Source organism: Euphorbia lathyris, chromosome 3 (assembly GCF_963576675.1).
Source record: "Euphorbia lathyris chromosome 3, ddEupLath1.1, whole genome shotgun sequence".
NCBI classification, from domain to species: Eukaryota; Viridiplantae; Streptophyta; class Magnoliopsida; order Malpighiales; family Euphorbiaceae; genus Euphorbia; species Euphorbia lathyris.
Window position 1 is genome coordinate 93,012,079 of NC_088912.1, and position 24,156 is coordinate 93,036,234.

Below are 24,156 nucleotides of genomic sequence, written 5' to 3' on the forward strand. Positions count from 1 at the left end.
GGAAATTTTAATATAATAAATTAAGAAATAGAATAATCAGATTCATGGATTATCCAAGGAAATTACTGATTATTCTATTCTATTTTATTATGTTAAGTACACTTTATGTCACGTCCGTGTCTAATTTTATTATTATCATTTTATGAAAGCTGATTTCAATAGAGAGTATTTTAAATATATGAATAAAATCAAAGAAAATTTGCATATCAGTTTGAATTATTGGTTGAAAACAGCATTTAGTTCGATTAGACTCGAGATAACAGTGTCGTGTCGGACTAATCTTTTTATATTTTAATAAAGATCGAAATTGGTCATATATAGTGAATTTTTATAATCGAAATAATAAGTAACAAATAGGGATAAAAATGTAATGAGTGAGGTTTAATCACTCGAATTAGTAATTTGGAGGTTAAATTGAGATGTCAAAATAAATTAAGGAGAAATTATAACATTAAGGGATCTAATAATATATTTTAGTAACTAAGGGAGTAAATTAGGAACTTTTCCCTAATTTTGGAAACAGCTGTAAATCACGATTATGTTTAGAAAATTGGAAGAACAGGTCGAAAAAGGGGGACGATTGGGTTCTCGATTTTTCTTCTCTGGTAATGGCGGTCATCTCTCTCTCACAACTCCATTGACTCCGACCTCCCTTTCTCCCCGATTTCACTCTTAATTCCTTGCTCCTAACCGTTTGTTACGGTTCCGGATTGTTACAGACCTTGTGGGTCTCGTCGGATGAATTTGAGAACAGCGGCTACTCTCGCCTCTGATGAGAATCTCGGAGTTTTAAGATGGTTCTTTGAGTTTGTGAGGAGGTTCAATCGGACTAAAACCTGTATATAAGGGTGAGTTTTTAAGAGTTCTAACTGTTTTGCTCTCTTTTTCTCCTGATCTAGGCTTTTCTTTCAAGTTTTGTGATTTCTACTCCATTGCTGCAGATGAGATGCTTGAGTTTGAGATGCTTGTTGTGTTGTTTGTTTGGAGATGGGTGTTTGCTGTGATTATTTGGTTTGAGATATGTATAGGTTGTTTGCTTTGGTTTGATTTTGTGATGTTCATCCCCTGTTCTGATATATGTTACTAATGGTATTTGGAGTGGTTCAAGTCTGTCAAGAATAAATGGTTATATGGCTGTTTGGTTTGGAGCTGGGACTGCTTGAAGTAGGAGAGATGAAGAAGATCTACCATACTAGTTGCTCAAATTTATTGTGAAACATTAGAAAGAGTGGTTCCAGGCTTAGATTTTCAATGGCTTTTGCATAAGGGTCATTTGAGAAGAAGACCGAGTTAGATTAGTTTGACGAAAATAGACGTTTTGGACTTTTGAATTGATTTTGTGTGTTAGAATGAGTCCTTTAGACTTCGAGTTAGATTGGTTCGGTATAAAGGGATAGTAAATCAAGTCTCGTTAATTTTATGACATCCAAAAATACTATAAAAAGTACAGCAAAATATTGGTATGCAAAAAGGTATTGTTTTAGGCCTTGAGTTATTCTGTGGTAAAAATCATGTTAGACGTTTGAGTCCAATTTGTTCGATAAAGATAATTCGTTTAGTAAAAAGAACCGATATAATCGTGATAGCATAAACTTCACAAATGCTATAAAATAAAGCAAATGGAACACTACAAATATTAATCATACTATATTAATTCATGATGATCATATTTTATAACTTAATGGAAATTAAAGCTTGTTTGAATATGTTACATGAATGTCTCATGACAAATTAGAAGTATGTCGTGGGTATAATCGAGTTAATTGGAAATCCGGAAGAGTTGGATGAAAATCTTTCATTATAATAAACGGGTATGAGAGGAAAGTTTTAGAAGATTTGGAGAAATAAGATTTGGAAAATGCTCGTATTTAAAGGAATTAATATGAGGTAGTTTAGTGCCAATTACAAGAATTCTAAAGGATAAAATATGTGAACAAAAAGGAAGGATAAATAGGGCTATTTCGAAAACGTGAGATTTCTGCACTATAAGAATTAAAGAGTATAGTTTGAAAGTCATTAAGCTTGCATTGTTTGAAGGAAATGGAGATGAGATAGAACTAATAGTTTGTTACTTAAATATTGATGGAAATATATTGAATGGGTGGATGTTCTTACTAGAAATAGTTTTCTATCATTAATTAAAATATCTTATTTAAGGTAATAATGAAGTTAAGTTGAATATGAGAAACATAACCATATTAGTTTATTTAAAACTCTAGAGAACTACGTGGCTTTGATTCCCTATTTGAGAATATCGGGATACGTAGGAGCTTGAGAGAATTATCAAGTCCAAGCCAAATAATTAAATAAAACTTGAGGTAGTCCGAATAAATTTTTATTTATTAGGAAATAGGTTTGCCTTTTAGAAGTTCGTTACATTGTTTTTCGTTCATACCCGATGTCGTTTAGGGTCAGGTGTGACACTTTATTTCTTAAAATTATCATTTATTTAAAACAATTAAGTAATAGAAAATTCATGGAAATTACTTAACATTTCTATCAATAATTTTATGGTGTTTATAACAAATTTAGGCAACCTAATTAAATAAAATCATAAATAAAAAAGAATAATTATTTTAAAAAGCTTACGTTACAAATAATTTGAGCGTAAAGATCAATATTGGAATCAAAATAAACTAGCTACCTTATATCAATCCTAGCCTCAACTAAAGTTCTGTTCCATGTCAATTTTAGGCAAATAATACTCTTTGGAGACTCAAACGTTGTTCAAGATTTTTCGCATGCATAAATTTCATTTAGAATGTGCAAATTTTTAAGCGCATTGTCAACTGTATTGTGGGATAGCTAAATGTATCAAATTCAACTGCCTAGGATTCTTTTTATTCCTAGAATTAAAAATAAAAAACAAACAAAAACATAATAAAAATGCAACCTAATATATAAAAACAAAAAAAAAAAAATTAAAAACATGCAAATGGCAAGAACCAAAAATCATCCTATCATATAATCTCTTCCCCACACTTACAATATGCATTTACTTCCAACAAAAAGCAAAACATAAAGTGCATAAAAGAAATAGGACAGAAAAACTTCCTCAGGGGTGGCTGTCAATCCAACCCCGAATTTCCGATGCTAAATTTTCAAATCCAAGCTGCAATCCTGAAAATCAATATGGCGTCGGTGAGTATTCCGATTAGAGGGTTCTGCCAATAGAAAAAAAGAAAAAACATAAGAATAGAGAAATAAAAAGAAAAGAAAAAGAAAAAAAATGTAATTTTTTTTTCGGGTGCGTCCCGTCGAGATGAACAATGTCTCGACGAGACGACACGGGAATTTTTTTTTTAAATAAAAAATATTTTTTTTTCGGTTGCGTCTCGTCGAGATGAACAGTGTCTCGACGAGATGACACGGAATTTTTTTTTTAAATAAAAAATAATTTTGTTTGTGCGTCTCGTCGAGATGAACAGTGTCTCGACGAGACGACACGAAAAACCCCAAATTTTTTTATTATATATATATACAGATCTAAATAATTATTTCAACCTATTCAATTTACATAGATTATAATCGAAATAGTTCACCGACAACGGCGCCAAAAACTTGATGGTGTTGTTGTCGGGTATTTCGAAATATAATCTAATTATAAATAAAATAGTTCCAAGCAAATTTAATCTAATTATAAACAAAATAGTCCCCGGCAACGACGCTAAAAACTTGATGCTCGTAAAATATATAGCATTTAATAGGACAAGTGTATCTTATCGCAACAAGCAATATTGTGCTAATCACGAGATCGAACCACAAAGACTATTTGTTATAACTAGCAAATCTACCTAGAATGATCTAACTATTTAGAGGGATGGATAAATGTTTGAGTTTTTGTTTAACTAATTAAATGAATTAAAGCAATAAAGATAACAAAATAAAGGGAATAATTGACAGGGTAGAAGGTGAATTAATGGATGACACAACCTAGACTGAGGAATCCTTTGATTGAATCCTATGTATGGGTTTAGGGAGTTCAGATTTATGTTTTACCAATGATTGAAGATAATTGTCCTAAGTGAGAGACTAATTTGATCAGAATTATCCTTCCTATTCACATGCATTCGGGCGACGGCTTGATTAGGCATATACCCTAGGTCATGCAAAGCATTAGGTTTATTGACAACTAAGGCTAAAGCCGTAGCCCAGCCATAAAGCCTCATTCCTAGTGGTCTCTAGCGAAGTCAGGTTAATACAAATTCAGTATAGACGATTCCGTGGTCAGGTTCTCATCTATCTATAATCCTATTTAATGTCAGGGTCACAGACATTAGGCACATTATATACATAAACAGGCTAGTTGATCATTATCAATGTTCATTCTAGCATAAATCATGTTCCTAACAATTTCTAGGCATTAAGCATGCATAAACTGATCAATCAAAGGTCCTAGATCCATAATCATACATATTCATACAACCAATTTCATCCCCATCCCAAATTGGATGGAGATCAGTTCATAGACAAACCAATCATAGCAAAAAGGATAATAGGAACAATGGAAAAAGCTTCAATTAAATATAATCGCAAAAGATAAAAGGGAAAGAGATAGAAATCCAAAACTCGTTTTGCCGATTCCAATTACAGAAATAGAAGATGAGAAACTTCTCCCATCAATTATTCTTGAAAGAAATAACAGAACAGAAATAAACCTAATCTAGAAAGCAGGAAAATCTAATCTAAAAGCTAAAAACTACATTGTGGAGAAGAGGAAGCCCTAGCGGCTGTCTGATTTATTGAAAATCTAATCCCCCCCCTAGAAAAGTAAGATTAGCTCCCTATTTATAGAGTTAGGAAGAAACCCTAATGCAACCGAGGGCAAAACAAACATTTACAAAGTGTTTTAATTGGCTTCGGGCCCAAATCCGCACATTCCAGCAAGGGGGAAGGCGCTGGTGCGCCTTTCCCCGCCTCGTCTCGTCGAGACAAGGAGTGTCTCGACGAGACGAGGGCCTGTCTCGACGAGACATGTAGTGTCTCGACGAGACAGGTCCTAAATGGGGCAATTTTGCTCCAGCTTTTATCTGTTTAGGTCCCTGGGCTTTCAAAAAGTGCTCTAATGGTCCCTAATGAATTCCAAAAGTGCTCTTATGGTCCATGAATAATTCAAAAATGCTCCAATAACCTTGGGTCTGGTTCGGAAATGCTCAAATAGTCCTGAAAAACCCTGAAAACACCGAAAATGCCATAAATAACTGAAAATACTAATTTTAACTAAAAAGTAATAAAACGATACTGAAATTAAAAGGAAACAAAGGGAAAACAAACTAAAAGGGGTCTAAAAACCCTATACAAATGAGAGCTATCAATGATCGATAGTCATATGAGTTTATTGGGGATTGATGAAAATATGGTAGTGGATAGAACAGAGTGGAGGGAGAGAATTTGTGTCGCTGACACGACTTGATTTCACGGTTTTATATGATGGTTCATGTTAGTCGACCCCGAATCATTTCGGGCTAAGGCTTTGTTGTTGTTGTTGTTGTAATACTCTCAATTAGCCGAATTAGATAAAATAATCCGATCATTATTCATATATAAAGTCATTGGAGAAAAACGTCATAGAAATATCAATTAATGTAATTAATTGGTCAATTGATTGCAATTGATCCCAGCTGTTACAACCATTTCAATTGAATGTTATTATGCCTGACTGTTACAACTGTTTCAAATGAATGCAATTACTCTGTCAATAAAAAACAATTAATTCCAACATTTCAGAAATTGAACGCAATTAATCATGCAATTCATTCCATGTGGTTCACTTTGATTTTTAATTTCTCATTCAACTTTTGTTTATTTTCAGCTTACAATATATTGTTGGAAAGCTCTCATTGCATAATACATTAACGTATTTAAAGTTTTCCAAGTGTCATTTATCCATTATATATTTAAACCTGAAATTGAGAAAAAAAAACACTACGGAAGTGCTATATTAGTATATTATATATTTTTCCAACAATCCCTCACATGAATGAAATTTGAAGCAAAAAGAAATTTATATGGTGATAACTAATTGCAATCTATATCTGCATAAGATAGATAAGCAATGACCCTTGAACTTTCCCTTGTAAATACAATGTCTTTGAACTATTATTCCGTTTGTGTACACAATGATATACTACATACAAATACACGCATCTCTATTCACAATATGTCAATCATTCTTAAAGAAAAATAGAAACAAATTATCTCTCACCTGATGAATAGAGATCAGACCAATTTGTTTCTATCGATGTATAGCAAAAAAAAAAATATAGCATTTTGATACATTTAATTGTAATTGAAAAAAGTAATGATACATAAAAATTAATGTCTAAATATATAATTAAGTCAAATAATGTCACATATGTTTAAAATAAAAATTGACCTAGCATTAGGGTTAAATGTGATAAAATAATAATTCAAGGATGTAATGATGTAGATGGATGAAGTAGAGAGGCTAAATAGCTATTTTCTCCATAATGTTGTTGTTTAAGTTTTTAAAAGTGTGGCTAACAATTTCCATAAAAAAAAATTTGGTAACTTACAATTTCCATAATTTTATAAATTAAATAGATTAGAAACTCTGACTTTATCTTCAAAGAAGAATTTGGAATTTGGATTCATAAAAAAATGGATCTTACGAAGGAAAAATATGAATTTAAAATTGTTAAACTATAATAGTATAAAATTACATGAAAATTCATTTAAAAAAGCATAAATGATTAAAAAGTAAGGATTACATAGATAAAATTACTTAAAATAAAAAATAGAGGATCAAACAGAACATTTCTATGAGAGGATGGACCATTTGGCATTTTTTCCATTCAAGGGTCGGACTTTTGCAACGTTGCGAGCATGACCCTCTGTGTTATGCATGGAAATGACCGAGCGCAACGTGGTTTATCACCGCGAACCCTTTTTGTTTTCCAGTTTCTCGCTTTGATTCTTCTCTACTTCGTCTTTCATTTTTTTGTTGGTTCCGAAATTGTTGGGAGAACACCGTGAGCATCATTCAAGAATGAATTGTAGCTTTAGTGTGATACACATTTTGATATATGAATTTCATTTTTTACAGTTAAAAATACTTGGATTTAAGGATGACATAATACGAAAATCTGCGTTTCCAAATTTTTACACTTCGGTCAATCACAAAGTGAATTTGAAATACATTGCCAAAAACAAAGACGACAAATGGATATAAGTTGGAGATCAATATTAAAGATTATTATCTAAACTCACTTCCAGTGTTAGATTATGATTCTTCTCTAAAATATGCAGGTGTGGTTTAGAGAATCTTTATTCCACCATTAGACTCATTATTTTTCCATGTAGTAACTATTCTATGGAATTTGTATCCCACAATGGATGGAAAACGGTTTCCTTAATTTAGTTATATTTTATTCATATTATCATCATGTTAAACTCTCTTTAAAGAAAATAAGAGAATATAACTAAAAATCAGTTTCAATACTACTTTTGAAGAAAATAAAAACAATTTAGATAAGAGAGTTATCCGAGTATCTTCACATAAGGTGTCTTTTATGCCCCGGGGGACATCATTCCAAACTTCATAAGATATGGAGGCCCTCGTCCACTTATATTGCCTATATGAGCCGCTAAGTCCATCACATTTGGACCAATAACATGTCTTCCAACATCCCAATCTAGCGATCTCCCTTTTCCTGCCTTGGGTCTCAAGCCTTTTGAAGGGCTTCGTGGTTTTTTATTCGAATGACTTGGCTCACTATGTTGTGAGCCCCCTCGCTTAATCATATCATCATCTGTCATAAGCGATGCCTGCAATTTAAAAGAAATTATAATTAGTAACATCTCTGTGACAAGTTAATTGAAATGAAAATCAAATTAAAGCACAAGAGTCCACTACAAGAAAAACAGTTTTTTGTGGAGAAATGATTGGCCACAAAATGCTAAAAATTCGCCACTAATATTTTTTGTGGCGAAAATTATTTTAGCCACTAGGAACGCGACACTAAAGCCTTTAGTGACTACCAAAATTGATTGCCACAATTTCATATTTTATAGTGACGAAATAAACAACGCCACAAACGATCGTCTATTGTGGCAAAGTATTGGCGCCACTAAACAAGTTATTTTGTTACGACAAATATCGCCACAAATGTGAAAGTATTGTGGCAAAATATCATGCCCCCAAAGCATATTTTTTTGTGGCACATTTGTAAGCCACAAAAGCATGTATTTTGTGGCATTGTTGGACGCTACAAAAGCATATATTTTGTGGCATAACTGTGTTGAAACACCTTTCCACATAATTTTGATTTGACAAAATTGTTTAAGTATAATTAAAATACATATTCTAAGCACACTAAGTTTAAATGCTTTGATTTATTTCTACTAATGTGTTTGTTCAATGCTGAGTTAAAATGTTATAAGACATAAAGAATCAGAAGGCCCAAGACCATTACGGAAGCCAGTGCCCAAGTCAAACAACTCAGTACACTCGGCCCGTGGTTGTCAAGACGTTGCCGTTTTTGTTCAAAACGCCACTCAGCAAACAGAAGGATCTAGAAGACCTTCGGGAACAACTTAAAGATGAAGCTGCTGAGTAGTCTCGACACACATATAAGACAGCAACTGGCAAAGGAAAACTTCCAGACAAAGTGTTTCCTCTTTTGGTAATGTTCAGACGACACAGTATGCTGTCCAGTTGACTTTACCATAAAAGGTGAGACCATCTGCTGAGCTGACTGAGGACAGAAGATACACAATTGTGATTGGCCAAGAGCTATATACAAGTCAGGATGACAACGACACATAGCCGTTTCCCTCCAACGGTTATTTCGAAATTCGAAATGACCGAATGTCCAGACGTCTCTATAAATAGTGCCATCACAAGCTTCACAACACATAGAACTTTATCAAGCCATTACGCTGACCAAATCTTTACAAGTTCTGCAAAGCAAGAAGCAAAGCAAATTTCTTACACTACATTTCCATATCTGTGTAAAAGTCTAGAGTGATTGTAAATCGTCTAAAGTGTCTTAGCACATCTTTGTATTAGGACAAAACACTTATCATTTCTAGAGATAGAAATGAGAGGCTGAGTACTCGGTTTTAAGTACTCAGCAGAGAGATTAGGATTGAGTAGAAGTATAGAGGAGGGTACTCTTGTCATACTCAATTGCTGATATTGTAAAAGGTTTGAGGCTCTACCTTTAAAGAGCTCAGTAGAGGATTGAAATCTCGGAACGTGTTCCGGGGACAGGATGTAGGCTTAGAAGAAGCCGAACCTGGATAAATCTGCTGAGTGAAGTATTTCTAAACCTTTAACTCCTTATTTATATTGCTTGCTTAAATAATAAAAAACTGACCAAGTCAAGAGGTCAAGTTGAGTTGTGCGCATTAAACGTAAGAGCTCAGGAATAGACTCTAAGTGCTATATCCTGACTCAAGCTAAGAAACTGACCTAGTCACCTGTTGACTAAGCCAGTATCTTGTTGTTTACTCAGCGCCGCTGTTCAAACCTTTTTCCTTAGAAAAAGAAGTCTGCCTAAATTGCTAAAAAGTTTAAATAGTTCCTAACCCCCCCCCCTTGGAACTATACTTGCAACTAAACAAGGGACCAACAAGTGGTATCAGAGCTTAAAAGCTCACTTTAAAAGGTCTAACAACCTTGAGCTGATCCCTACCATGGGCGAAAACAGCACTCGGTTTCTCCCTGGAAACCAAACAACTCAAATACTGCCTGAAGGGCTGTCCATCACTAGGCCTCCCCTATTCTTCGGGTCAAACTATACCTTCTGGAAGAATAGGATGAAAAACTTCATTCAGGCTACAAACATGAGTGCCTGGCTATCTATAGTCTAAGGCCCATTTGTACCTGTCGAGGTTGTGGCTGGCCAAACAGTTGTAAAAGCTGAGGCCAAATGGACAGAGGATGATCTTAAGAAGCTTCAAAACCATGCTTCGGCTATCAATATGCTTCACTGTGCGCTCGATGCTGCAGAATATAACAAAATCTCAGGTTGTGAGTCGGCACAAGAGATCTGGAAAAAGCTGGAAGTCACCTACGAGGGAACAAACAAAGTAAAAGAATCCAAGGTGAATCAGCAGATGAGACTGTACGAGCTGTTCGAGATGAACAATGATGAGGGGATTTTAGACATGAACGCAAGGTTCACCAACATCATTAATGAGCTCAAGAGACTTGGGAAAATCTTCACTGAGGAAGAACAAGTCAAAAAGATACTCAGGAGTCTTTCGAAGGACTAGCAAGCAAAGAAGACAGCAGTTGAGGAAGCTCAGGATTTAACCACCTACAAATATGACGAACTCATCGGTTCATTGCTGACCCATGAGATATCCATGAAAAACTTTGAGGTGAAGGAAAAATCTGATGACAAGAAGCAGAAGTCACTTGTCATGAAAGCTGACTCCACTGACGGGAGCTCAACTGATGATGAAGAGATGTCTATGTTCACAAGGAAGATGAAAAGGCTGTTCAGGAAGAACGACAAATATTCTAAAAAGCCTTACAAAAAGTTTGATAAGTATAAGGCTGACTCAAGCGACAACAAATACAGAAAGGACAGCTCAAAGCCCATTACATGCTTTGAGTGCCATCAAACTGGCCATATTAAGTCAAACTGCCCCACGCTGAGAAAAGACAAGAAGAGTGGGAAGAAGGCAATGGTGGCTACTTGGAGTGACAGTGATGAATCTTCATCAACAGAAACTGAGGCCACCGAGTCAGCAAAAATATGCTTTATGGCTGACGAACTTGCTGAGCCATGCGTCTCTGAGCATGCTGACCCATCCATCGCATCAGACGATGAAGAGCAATCAAATGAGATAATATCTCTTCCCAAGCTCAGAAATGATATGGTTAATGCCCTGAGTGATCTCTATACACTTGTTAAGAAGTGTAACAAGAAAGTAAGAGCACTCAACAGACGCTGTGATGAAGTGGAAGAGGTCAAGCTGAGTGACCTCAGATTCCTTCTTCAGGACAATTCAACTCTGCATGATAATATGAAAATCATACATGAGTCTGTCTCTGAAGTCCAGTCAGTTTCGAAGAAACTGAGGAAGGACGTCACAACCATCCAGAACCAACTAAAGGTTCCAAATAAAAATAATTTTCCTCTGAGAACTCAGTACCAAGGTACTCAGCAGAGACGAAATCCCCAGCAAAGAGTCCAGTGTGACTTTTGTGGGAAGTTAGGACACACCACTAAGGTGTGCTGGCACGCTCAGCACTGGAGTGCTGATAAGTCAGTGAAAAATCCTAAACAGAAGGTCAGTTGTGACTTCTGTGGAAAGAATGGCCATACTGTCCATGTATGTCGCCATAAAATAAAATATGATGCTATACCTGTTGCACCTAACAAGTCAGGACCCAAAAAGAATTGGGTACCTAAAAGTAACTAGTTACAATGCAGGTAGGCCTGAGATGTGCCGAGAAGTAAAAAATGTGGTATATTGACAGCGCATGCTCAAGGCATATGACGGGTGATGAAACTCAGTTCATCACGTTTGAACGTAAACGAGGAGGAAGCGTAAGTTTTGGAGACAACAAGAAGGGTAAGATAGTAGGCTCAGGAACCATCGGAGGTAATCCTACTATTGAATCTGTCTCCCTAGTCAGCGGACTCAAATATAACTTACTCAGCGTAGCTCAGCTATGTGACAATGGGAGAAAAGTTATATTTGATGCTACTGGATGTAAAATATACAAGGGTAAAACAAATGAGTTAATTTTAACTGCCCCTCGAATAGATAATGTCTTTATGCTAGACTTAGAGAAAAAGTTTTCAAAAACTGTGTGCTTAGTAACAAAGGAAGAAAATTTCTGGCTATGGCACAGGAGACTTGGTCATGTAAGCATGGACCTCCTGGCCAAACTAGCAAGAAAGCAATTGGTTGAGGGACTGCCTGAACTTAAATTTCAAAAAGATCAATTATGCCACGCTTGCCAAGCTGGAAAACAAACCAAACAATCTTTTCACAGCAAAAACATTGTCTCAACTAAACGTCCGTTAGAGTTACTACACTTGGATCTCTTTGGTCCAGTCCAGCCGCTGAGTCTGGGTGGAAGAAGATTTTCCTTGGTCATTGTAGATGATTTCTCTCGGTATACGTGGGTTATCTTGCTGACCAGCAAAGATGAGACCTTTGAGACATTTTCAAATTTGGTTAGAAAAATTGAAAATGAAAAAGACCTAAAATTAGCTCATATCCGTAGTGATAACGGTGGAGAATTCAAAAACCAAAAGTTTGTTGAATTCTGTGAAGCCAGCGGCATTGACCATAATTTTTTTGCTCCTAGAACACCTCAGTAAAATGGGGTTGTAGAAAGGAAGAACAGAACTCTGGTTGAAATAGCCAGGACAATGCTGGATGAGCATAGGCTTCCAAAGTATTTTTGGGGAGAAGCTGTTAACACAACATGCTACATTCTTAATAGGGCTCTAGTTAGACCTATACTTAAGAAAACCCCTTATGAACTTTGGAAAGGACGAAAGCCCAATATTGGATACTTTCGTGCCTTTGGCTGTAGATGTTTTATTTTAAATACCAAAGATAGCTTAGCAAAGTTTGATTCAAAAGCTGATGAGGCTATCTTTTTGGGCTACTCAACAAACAGCAAAGCATACATAGTTTTTAATAAGCGAACTCAAGTTTTAGAAGAGTCAATACATGTAGAGTTTGATGAAACTGACCCTGCAGGTAGATACCAGCCGCTGACCGAAGATGATTCAAACTCAGTAGTCACTGCTGACCCAGAACCAGCTATTGAGTCATTCACAAAAAGGCTGACCAAGAGTAAGAGTGAACCTAAGATTACTTTTACTGACCCATCTACTTCTGCAGAGATTGTTGAAACAGGAACAGCACAAGACATAAATCTACCCAAAGAAATAAGGATTCCAAGAGGGAACTCCGAAAGTGCAATTCTTGATTCTGCTGGGAATACCCTGATGACGAGGAATCAACTCAGGAAGTACCTCAGCAATGTTGCTTTCGTCTCAGTACAAGAACCGAATTTTTTTTGCTGAAGCTGAGTACGATGAATTCTGGATGAACGCAATGCAAGAGGAGCTCGATCAATTTCGAAGAAATGATGTATGGGAGCTAGTGCCTCATCCAAAGAGTCAAAAGACCATCGGAACGAGATGGGTCTTCAGGAACAAGATGGATGAACAAGGAAACGTAGTCAGGAACAAAGCCAGGCTTGTAGCTCAGGGCTACAGTCAGCAAGAAGGTATTGACTACGGTGAGACCTTTGCCCCAGTGGCAAGGCTAGAGGCAATTAGAATACTGTGTGCATACGCATCTTATATGAATTTTAAATTATTTCAAATGGATGTAAAAAGTGCATTTCTTAATGGAGTTATAAACGAGGAGGTTTATGTAAATCAACCTCCAGGTTTTGAGGATCCTAAATTCCCAAACCATGTTTATAAACTCAAAAAGGCTCTGTACGGCCTCAAGCAAGCACCACGTGCTTGGTATGAGAGGCTGACCAGTTTCCTGCTGACTAGAAATTACGTCAGGGGCAAAGCTGATACAACCTTATTCATTAAGAAAAAGGGTAAAGATACCCTGCTAGCCCAAATTTATGTTGATGATATAATATTTGGTGCAACTGACGAATCAATGTGCAAGGAGTTTAGCAAACAAATGCAGACTGAGTTTGAAATGTCCATGATGGGAGAACTCAACTTCTTCCTCGGTCTTCAAATTAAACAAGGAAAGAATGGCATCTTCATTAGTCAAGCCAAATATGCCAAGGAGATCTTAAAGAAATATGACTTGGAGAATTGCAAGCCAATCTCCACTCCTATGGGCACTGACACTGTCCTCTGCGCTGATGAGAATGGTAAGTCAGTAGACAGCAAATTATATCGAGGTATGATAGGCTCTCTACTTTACTTAACAGCCAGTAGACCGGACATTCAGTTTTCAGTATGCTACTGTGCTAGATATCAATCTAACCCTAAGGAATCTCATTACATTGCTGTGAAAAGAATCCTTAGATATTTGCAAAGCTCAGTGAACGCAGGTTTGTGGTATCCAAATACTCATGACTTTACACTTATTGGATACACTGACACTGACTATGGACGGGATAAGCTGGAACGAAAAAGAACCTCTGGAGGATGCCATTTCTTAGGAAGCTGTCTTGTATCCTGGTTCAGCAAGAAGCAAGCGTCAGTAGCCTTGTCTACCACTGAAGCTGAGTACATCGCTGCTGGTCATTGTGTTGCTCAAGTCCTATGGATTAAGCAACAACTTGAAGATTATGGTGTTCAAACGAAGACAATTGAAGTCAAATGTGACAACAAAAGTGCAATTGATCTATCAAAGAACCCAATTCAACACAGCAGAATGAAGCATGTCAGCATTCGACATCACTTCATTAGAGACCATGTACTCAAGGGTGAGATCAAGCTGACCTTTGTCCCAACGGACGAACAGCTTGCGGATATCTTCACGAAGCCACTGGCCCGTGAGCAGTTCAGCACACTGAGAGAAGCAATTGGTATGTTTAATCCTCTTCAGTAAATTCCTGTGCTAAATGATATGAATGCTGAGTGAATTACATGCTGAGTGAGTAATTGTTTGCTGAATAACTCATCGAAACTGATTGAACATACAATACTGAGTATACTTGCACACTGAGTAAATTAGTTTAAGACTTGAACTTAAATAAATCATCCATAAATACACAATTGTCCACTCAGAATATCAAACGTTTGACATTCCAAATACTGAGTGATTAATCCATTAGCTTAAATGCAAAGCACGCGTATAGCCTAGGATGACGTATTCGCCGTAATGTGTCATAAATGCCAGGATCTTTGTCGGTACATGATCCCAAGGCAAAACTGACACATGGATTTGGTTAAGATCCACACCGTTCAACTCGTCTATAAATTATGGGCATTTCCCCATCTTTTACTATTTTACGCTTAACAAATTCTTAAGGCAAAGAAATCACTCAAATTTCTTCTCTCTCAAATACCTCTATTCTCTCCATCTTAGAAGAATGACTAAGCTATCCTTCAACGTCTCCGGTGCCGGCCACAATAAGTCCAGCTCCGATGAACCTTCACGAAACCCTTCCACACCGAGCAAGGGTAAAACTGATCAAAACTCTGGAAAAGGGAACGCTGTGAAGATCAGGACCTACTCCCGTGTCTTCGAAAATATCAGCGAATGGAAGGTTGAGCCCTCCAGATGGGTCTCTGAGCACTTTGTACAAAATGAACAGCCATTTGCCAAATGGATTGCAAAGAACGAATGGACTGGGCTGTTCTCGGTCAGAGATGAAACATATCCTGACCTGGTGAGGGAGTTTTACCATAACCTCATGGTTGCCAGTGACTCCCCTGACTACCTACGCACTAAAGTAAGAGTGAAAACCATCTTCATCAACCCTCTATACATCGGAAATCTTCTCCAGCTCAAAACTGACGGAGTGAGGCTGAGGAAGTCAGGAGATCAGGACAAGACGAACTATGTCCACAGCTTCTGCAAACCTGAGGGTTACTCAGGAGAGGTCTCAGCATCTTCAATGGGTCAGCACCAGAAGATGGCTCACTATCTGCTGACGTACTTCATCTACCCAAAGATAAACTGCACTACATCAGCGACCAACTTTGAACAATGCTTCATATGGCACATGCTGACCTACACTGCCATCAACATGCCGGTTTTCCTGGTTGCTGGGTTTCTACGCAGCACGGGTACGCTGAGACTTGGGTCACTCATAACTCGAATTCTTCTTGACCACAAGATTGATCTCACAAGCGAGGAATCCTTCAAAGGAACTGAGATCACAGCTGTCTCGCTGAGGGCACTGAAATTTGGACAACCCTTGAAGAAGGGAAAAGCTGCTGCTGTTGCCGCTGGCAAAGCTGATCAAACTGAGGAAACAGCTGCTGAGCCTAAAAAAGGGCATAGAACCAAGGCACCAGCTTCTCGCAAGAGAAAGTCTGCTGAGACTCCTTCATCACATGTTGAGTCTCCTGCAAAGAAGCAGAGGTCAGCTGGAAAGAAAGCTGACAAGAGAAACAGGCAAGATGAGCCTGAAACTGAGGAAGCTGCTGAGCTACCTCAGAAGAAGCAGAAGACTTCAGCTACTTCTCCTCTTGAAGCCATACCAACTGACTTCATAGTACCGAGTGATTCTCATTTCACTCAGTGCCAGGGTACTGATGCTGAGGAACCAGAGGTCCAGTTAGATGACCACTTCATCTCCCAAATTGAGGAAGAACTTGATGGAGACAGCACTACAGAAGAAGAAGCTGAAGCCAGTGGTCAGGATGACGCTGATGAGTCTGAGGAATACGACAGTGAAATAGAAGCTGAGGATGCTAACACTAGGTTAGCAGGTGGAGCTGTGCAGACTGACACTGAGTTGGCTGCTGGAGTTGAGCAACTTGAGCAAGTTGATCAAGCTGACCAGACCAATACTGAGGAAAAGGAACCTACTCCTACTCACTCAGAAGAAGCTGCTCCTACTTCCACTCCACCACGTAGAAGGAGGAGGCTGGTTAAGGCCAGTGAGGTGACAGTCGGTGAACCGTCACCGTCTATTCCTGAACTTGTTCTGTCGAAGACAACAAAGGATCCATCTACCGTCAAATTAAAATTTTTCAAACGGCCATCAACTTCCTCTACTACAACGCCTTTGGAAAAACAAGCCTCTATTTCTTCTCAACATGAACATGCCGAGCATAACACTTCAACCACTTCAACAAGTCAGGTTGAACCAAGCACTGTCCATGCTGTCTCTTCGAGCATGCTGCTGACTCCTCATCCATCTACCGTCCGCACTAACAGTGTTCGGGTTATGTCTTCCATCAATAACCTCTCTACCGATCAATCAACTTTACCTCCAACTCAAGTGCAGATTGAGCCAAGTCATCCAGTCACTGACCAGGGTACTCCTTTCACTCCACTTTCATCTGGTCATACTGACGTACATCGGGATGCCACTGAGTCCGGCAAAAAGCTCATTGACTCAGTGCAAGCACTCATCCATGACCTTCAACACTCCATTTCGCCTGCTGCTGGCTCTTCCATTCCTGAGACAACTCAGCTCTCCCAGGTCACTCTACTTCTCAACGAAGTCAAGGGACTCAAGGATCTGCTGAATGTAGTCTTATCATTCCAAGCACAGCAAGCTAGGCAGGATTCAGTTGCCAAGCTGGCAGAGATACAGCTCTCAACTATTCAACATCTGAACTCTCTTCATCAGCAAGTTCAGAAGTTGTCAGCTATGAACACTGACTACGCCACTTCCTCCGAACTCAAGATGCTTTTTGCTCAGCTTCATACGGAGCAACTCAAGACAAATGAGCAAATGGTGTCCTATAGTCAGTGCTCAGTCGAGCAAATTGGTGAGGCCATCCGGCTACTTAACCTTAACAAGCAAGAGATGGATACTGACGCATTAAAGCAGAATGAGTTGCTGTCTATCGCACAACAATCTTTCAACCACATCCGTCACAATAATATCCAGCGTCATCATTATGAATCAGCTCTCTTGAAGACTTTCCACCAAGTTTTTGTTGGCCTCTCTGAAGCTTTAATCTGGCAAGCAAAAGCTCAAGCATTCAGCGTCAACATGCTCAGTGCTGCTGATCTTCGCATCCCAGTTGAAGTTTCAGCTGACGGCGTTGCCATCTTTGATGGTGTGAATGAAAGTGCTGACAAACTGAAAGAGCTTTCACAAGAACTGACTCGCGCTGTCTTAACAGATGCGTTCAAGCTCCCTGAAGTTGACAAAACGGGGGAGAAAGCGCAAGTTGCTAGAGCTCAACATGAGCAACGAAAGTACGAGAGAAGTCAGTCACAGGGCAAGAAGAAGAAATAGATAGCCTAGGTCTTAACTTGTGTAATCTATATTCTATGTTTATTTCTTTTGCTGTGTAACTGCTGACTTCTTCTATCAATATATCATACTTCTCTTTATATTCAAATCCTGAGTTATGATATATGCCTTTAAAGTACTGAGTCATTATGTATCTTCAATTAAATCAGCTATGTCTAAAACTTGTAATATTGACTAAATGATATGCTGATAACATGTTTGACATGAACCTAAAAACCTATGAAATATTCTGATAAGAACTCATTGAACAAATTACTCAGCACGCGCTCTATATGATAAACCTTCTGCTTATCTCTGAGTACTTAGAATATGTGAAATAGCTGACCTTCATCTGAAAACTGACATTAGACTTATTCATTTAAATCCTTAAATGTTTCTAAGTAAAACTAAGTCAGTAGCTCAATCCTTACGGGGGAGTTTGCTAAAAGTATATAAGGTCAACTATCATGGGGGAGCTCATACTGAGTTCCTTGCTGAATAGTTTTGCGAACATCAAAATGGGGGAGTTTGTTGAAACACCTTTCCACGTAATTTTGATTTGACAAAATTGTTTAAGTATAATTAAAATACATATTCTAAACACACTAAGTTTAAATGCTTTGATTTATTTCTACTAATGTGTTTGTTCAATGCTGAGTTAAAATGTTATAAGACATAAAGAATCAGAAGACCCAAGCCCATTACGGAAGCCAGGGCCCAAGTCAAACAACTCAGTACACTCGGCCCGCGGTTGTCAAGACATTGCCGTTTTTGTTCAAAACGCCACTCAGCAAACAGAAGGATCTAGAAGACCTTCGGGAACAACTTAAAGATGAAGCTGCTGAGTAGTCTCGACAAACATATAAGACAGCAGCTGGCAAAGGAAAACTTCCAGACAAAGTGTTTCCTCTTTTGGTAATGTTCAGACGACACAGTATGCTGTCCAGTTGACTTTACCATAAAAGGTGAGACCATCTGCTGAGCTGACCGAGGACAGAAGATACACAATTGTGATTGGCCAAGAGCTATGTACAAGTCAGGATGACAACGACACATAGCCGTTTCCCTCCAACGGTTATTTCGAAATTCGAAATGACCGAATGTCCAGACGTCTCTATAAATAGTGCCATCACAAGCTTCACAACACATAGAACTTTATCAAGCCATTACGCTGACCAAATCTCTACAAGTTCTGCAAAGCAAGAAGCAAAGCAAATTTCTTACACTACATTTCCATATCTGTGTAAAAGTCTAGAGTGATTGTAAATCGTCTAAAGTGTCTTAGCACATCTTTGTATTAGGACAAAACACTTATCATTTCTAGAGATAGAAAGGAGAGGCTGAGTACTCGGTTTTAAGTACTTAGTAGAGAGATTAGGATTGAGTAGAAGTATAGAGGAGGGTACTCTTGTCATACTCAATTGCTGATATTGTAAAAGGTTTGAGGCTCTACCTTTAAAGAGCTCAGTAGAGGATTGAAATCTCGGAACGTGTTCCGGGGACAGGACGTAGGCTTAGAAGAAGCCGAACCTGGATAAATCTGCTTAGTGAAGTATTTCTAAACCTTTAACTCCTTATTTATATTGCTTGCTTAAATAATAAAAAACTGACCAAGTCAAGAGGTCAAGTTGAGTTGTGCGCATTAAACGTAAGAGCTCAGGAATAGACTCTAAGTGCTATATCATGACTCAAGCTAAGAAACTGACCTAGTCACCTGTTGACTAAGCCAGTATCTTGCTGTTTACTCAGCGCCGCTGTTCAAACCTTTTTCCTTAGAAAAAGAAGTCTGCCTAAATTGCTAAAAAGTTTAAATAGTTCCTAACCCCCCCTTGGAACTATACTTGCAACTAAACAAGGGACCAACAAACTGAACGTCTCAAAAGCATCTATTTTGTGGTGTAATTGCACACCACAAAAGCATATATTTTGTGGCGCAATTAGACACCATAAAAGTACGTATTTTCATATAGGCTTTCGTGGTGCAAATTTTGCCATTATAATATTTTATTTATTTACAATTTTCTATATATAAAAACCAATATTTAATAGTTAAAATTAATATAAAAGCATTCTATTTAATAGAGATCTTCATTTTCCATTATATAGATATATTTCATAGAAAAATGCACACATGTTAATAAAAAATTAAAATTATAAGTAATTATTGCTATAGAAATTAAACTATAAAACTAAATATAACTTTGAAAATAAGTTATATCTATTACAAACAAACAACAAAACGAGAAACTTTATCGTCGAAAATGTTGAGATACTAATTAAACAAAAAATACTAATTGTGTCATCATTGATCATTTGCAAAATTTAGCTCCTCAAAAGTTGATATTGTTTAAATAACCTGTGAAAAAAATGAAATAATTAAAAATTAAAAATTGAAGTATAAAATCATTAAATTGAACGTAAAAGTTTATGGTTTATAACACCGTGAATTTGGTCATTCATGTAGACTGATTAAAATTTTAAAGTGGAGATTCAAATCATCCTAAGGCTTAAATTTAATCAGCCAACATCTAATGGTAAATGACCAAATTCATATGGTCATTAGTATCCATGTGAAAAATACTAATATGCACAATTATATGAATATTCGTGAGTATCAAAGCTACAATTTCTGCAATTAATTATACCTTGGTACTTCTTTGATACATCCACCTCCTACCTTAAGTTATTTTGATAAAAACATTAAATGTCAACTACAAAATCTTTTGTTAATTATTATGATCCAGAAACTCATTTTTGACACAAACTACAATTTTTTTTTTGTTAATTATGATGTTAATTATTATGATTCAGCACCAACCAACTTGACAATATATAAAGTAGTATAAAATATACAAAAAAAAAAAAAAAAAACTAGGCTAGACCTGTTAGCATCAATGTAACAATTTAAACTAATGCTTTTATCTTCCAAATAAAACAATAATGTTCACAGCATGCCCTCTTATATCTATTAAATGAGCTACTATACTTGTTGAACATGCAGTTGTACAAGGCCAGATAGGCTCAATGTTCATATTATATAAAGTATGGATCATTTATTCAGTCAATCATGACATGGATTAAAATTATCTAAAAAACAATCTTATTACAGCCAAACAAATTGGTTAGATGCTCCCCAACTCCTCACCTCATTGTTCATACCACCACATTAACCATACCCCACTTTAATCACTATATAAACTAAGTACAACAGAGAAACACAAAATAGGCATTCAGAACAAGGTGGATGATGCTCGTGCTGCTGTATTTAGAAGAAGTTTATGGAGCAGCAGGCTGCTTCCAAAGTGCGGGCAGATCAAGTCAAAGATAGCAGCTAATTAAAAAAGACAATGATATATATATATGCAAATTGAACATACCCAAGGTTTACGCTCCAGTCCAAACGTGCACACCGAAAATCTTTCCTCATGGCTTTTGCCCAGTTGAGTAATCAAAGAAACTAATTCTGAACAGATTGAAGGTGACAAGTTTCAGCCTAATTTTTTCTATCCATCTTATCTCCCTGGTATAAATGAAAATAAATAACATGTTATTTAGTGTATTAACAAATTAGGATTATGATCAAATCTGCAGTGTTTTTGCTGCCATTATGACATTGCTTAATTAAAACGGATTGCAAAGCAACTGACATAGAGCTGAACAGAATCAAACACCTAACTAGGTGGTCACTCAATCACTCAAAGTGTTTTCAAGGTAATATCATTCCTAAATTCAAGACATTCGCAGACTCCTTCTCTACATATTATATATGTAATTACGAGAGCAAGAAAATAAGCTTGTTCTTCACCTAAAAGCTATAGAGATGTGCCATAAAGATTATTTATTACAGATTTAAGTAGAAATACAAGGAACGATGCGTTTAACACTTTCAGGTTATAAGGTAATTCTAAATTACATTTACAATGTGATAAGAGCAAGCCTTTGAAGGAAGATGGTTGGGTCCTGCCTTTAGCGGTTTCAGGTATATTAAATAAGAGTGGGTTTAGGCCTATGCCATAAGCGAACATAAGCAAATGGTAAGAAGATCAAATAGGCTCCTTTTTCTAGCTTCCTTCACACATGGAATAAGCACTTGGGCATTGGCCTGGCAATTCGGATGCAACTATTTCTGATTGTCAATACAACCTTTCCTATGAAAGCTAGGCACCTTGGGCTTAAGAGAGGAATTTTTCAAGCATGTAAGCAGGGGCTTAGCCAATATGCTGAAGCTCTGCTCTTGTAGCATTAGTGCTGTTTTTAGGAATAGAATAAGAAGTTGTTACGGAATCCATGTGTTAAACATAAAGTCCAGTCACGAAGATAGGGTAGGAAAGTAGTGAATTTATTCCCAGGATATCCCTATTTCTGTAACAACTTATATTAGATGCATCTTATCATGTATCACTTTGCACAACCTATTTGAAGTAACTATGAGAGTTTGAAAGAAAACAAGGAACTCAGTTAAGATTTGTTACACAAAAAGTGTAGGTTTATCAACACAAAAACTTCCCATCAAATCAAAAACAACATAAAGAGAGAGAGTTTATATCCAGCATACACATAAATCACATATGTAGAACTTTTAAGGAAAACAACAACAGCTAAGTATTCATAATAGCATTATCAATTATCACTTAACACTTACAGCAACCAACAAAAGGTTCTTTTAGAAATCTTAAAGTGAAATACATTGTACAAAATAGCATTATCGGTTATCACAAACCACTCTAAAGCAATTAACTCTACCCTATAAGAAACTTCCAGCTGTTAAATTCTTGTTTCATCTAACAAATTTTGTTGGATGATATTGAAATTCAACCAATTAATAAATCCAAAATCCTATACTTCACTTTCCTTCTTCGCTTTTCTTCTTCTCCTTCAATTCAAATCAATTCACATCTCCACTACTCTACAAAAATGGCAGCAGAACTGGCCTCAGTAAAACCCATAACCCCAGAATTCGCAAACCCTCATAATTTGAGGCACTGCTTTAAGAGTTCAAAACTGATTATAATCCACAAAAGAGCCCTAATGTGTCCTTTGATAAATTACAAAAAAAAACCCTAATTTGTCGAGTAATCTGCATTAGTAAAAAAAATCCCTAATATGTCCTGTAATCTCCATTGATAATTTACCAAAAAAAAACCTAATGTGTACTCTAATTGATTAGAAAGCTAACCAAAAACAAAATTACAATGTAAAAAGACTAGAATGGTAGAATATGGAAGTAGCATAAAACTCGAAAACATAAATCAGAGTAAAACGTGGAGAACCCAGCAATACAATAGCATCACATGAAACCATGAAACCCCAAGTGAAAGTCACATGATTAGAATCCAAAACAGAAAACCAGTCACTACAACACAAATGAGATTGAGACAATAACATATGAATAAACCTAAATTTGTTCTAGTTCTTTCGCATCACACTCAAAACACTATGAAATACTCAAAATGTGAAAACCAAAGAAAGTAAAAGGAATGAAAATCACCTCACCGTATGAGGTTTCTTTCCTAGATAGAGAAAGCATCAGATGTGAGTAGTCAGGTTGTGAAAATCAACTCAATGTTTTCTCAAATCTAGAATCAATGGAGGAGAGGGAGTTTTAGATTTTGTTTTATCATAAGAGGGGTCAATGGAGGAGAGGGGTGAGGGTTTACGATTTTGGGGATTGCTTCTCAAATTTCTTTTACTTTATGGTTTTTTAGTAAGAAAAAATTCTGATTTTTCCCAAATTTTTAGCACCTACCGTTGGCGCCTATTGTGTTGTGCATAAAATGTGTCGATTTAATGGAATTTGCCACTAATTGGTATATACTTTAGTGGGGAGAATACAAATTCCCCCGCAAAGTCCATAGTCTTTTGTGGCAATTCCTATTTGTCCCACAATATCTAGACTTATTGTGGAGAATTTGAGAATCGACATTAAAAACTTAGCAAATGTGGGGAATTCTTTTTGCGCCACAATTGTTTCACAGTAGTGGGGAATTCAATTTCCCCACTAAATTTTCTCCACTAAAGTTCTATTTTGTTGTAGTGGTCGTTGATAACAATATTATATATAAATCTTAAACTTTGTGAAAATCAAAATGAAATCACTGTAATACATACAATTTGTCTTGTTAATTCCCTATAAATTGAACTTCATTAAACATATATGTACTCACCTCAAAATCAAGAAAATGAGAGATGGAATATTGAACCCAGAAATCAGACTTCTCCTTAATTCCACCCTTGCTTGGTCAAAATGTGCAGCAGTAGCTGCTAGAACATAATAATCTTATTACCTGAGCATTTTCAAAATA

The 24,156-nt window shown here is 36.8% G+C and overlaps 1 long non-coding RNA gene across 1 annotated transcript; it reads left to right on the plus strand.

The window, feature by feature from the left end:
- Window positions 1-524: 524 nt before the first annotated feature.
- Window positions 525-1,483, plus strand: LOC136224107 (uncharacterized). Its single transcript, XR_010686285.1, has 2 exons — window positions 525-848; window positions 942-1,483. It is a non-coding gene; the product is annotated as an uncharacterized lncRNA (long non-coding RNA).
- Window positions 1,484-24,156: the final 22,673 nt, after the last annotated feature.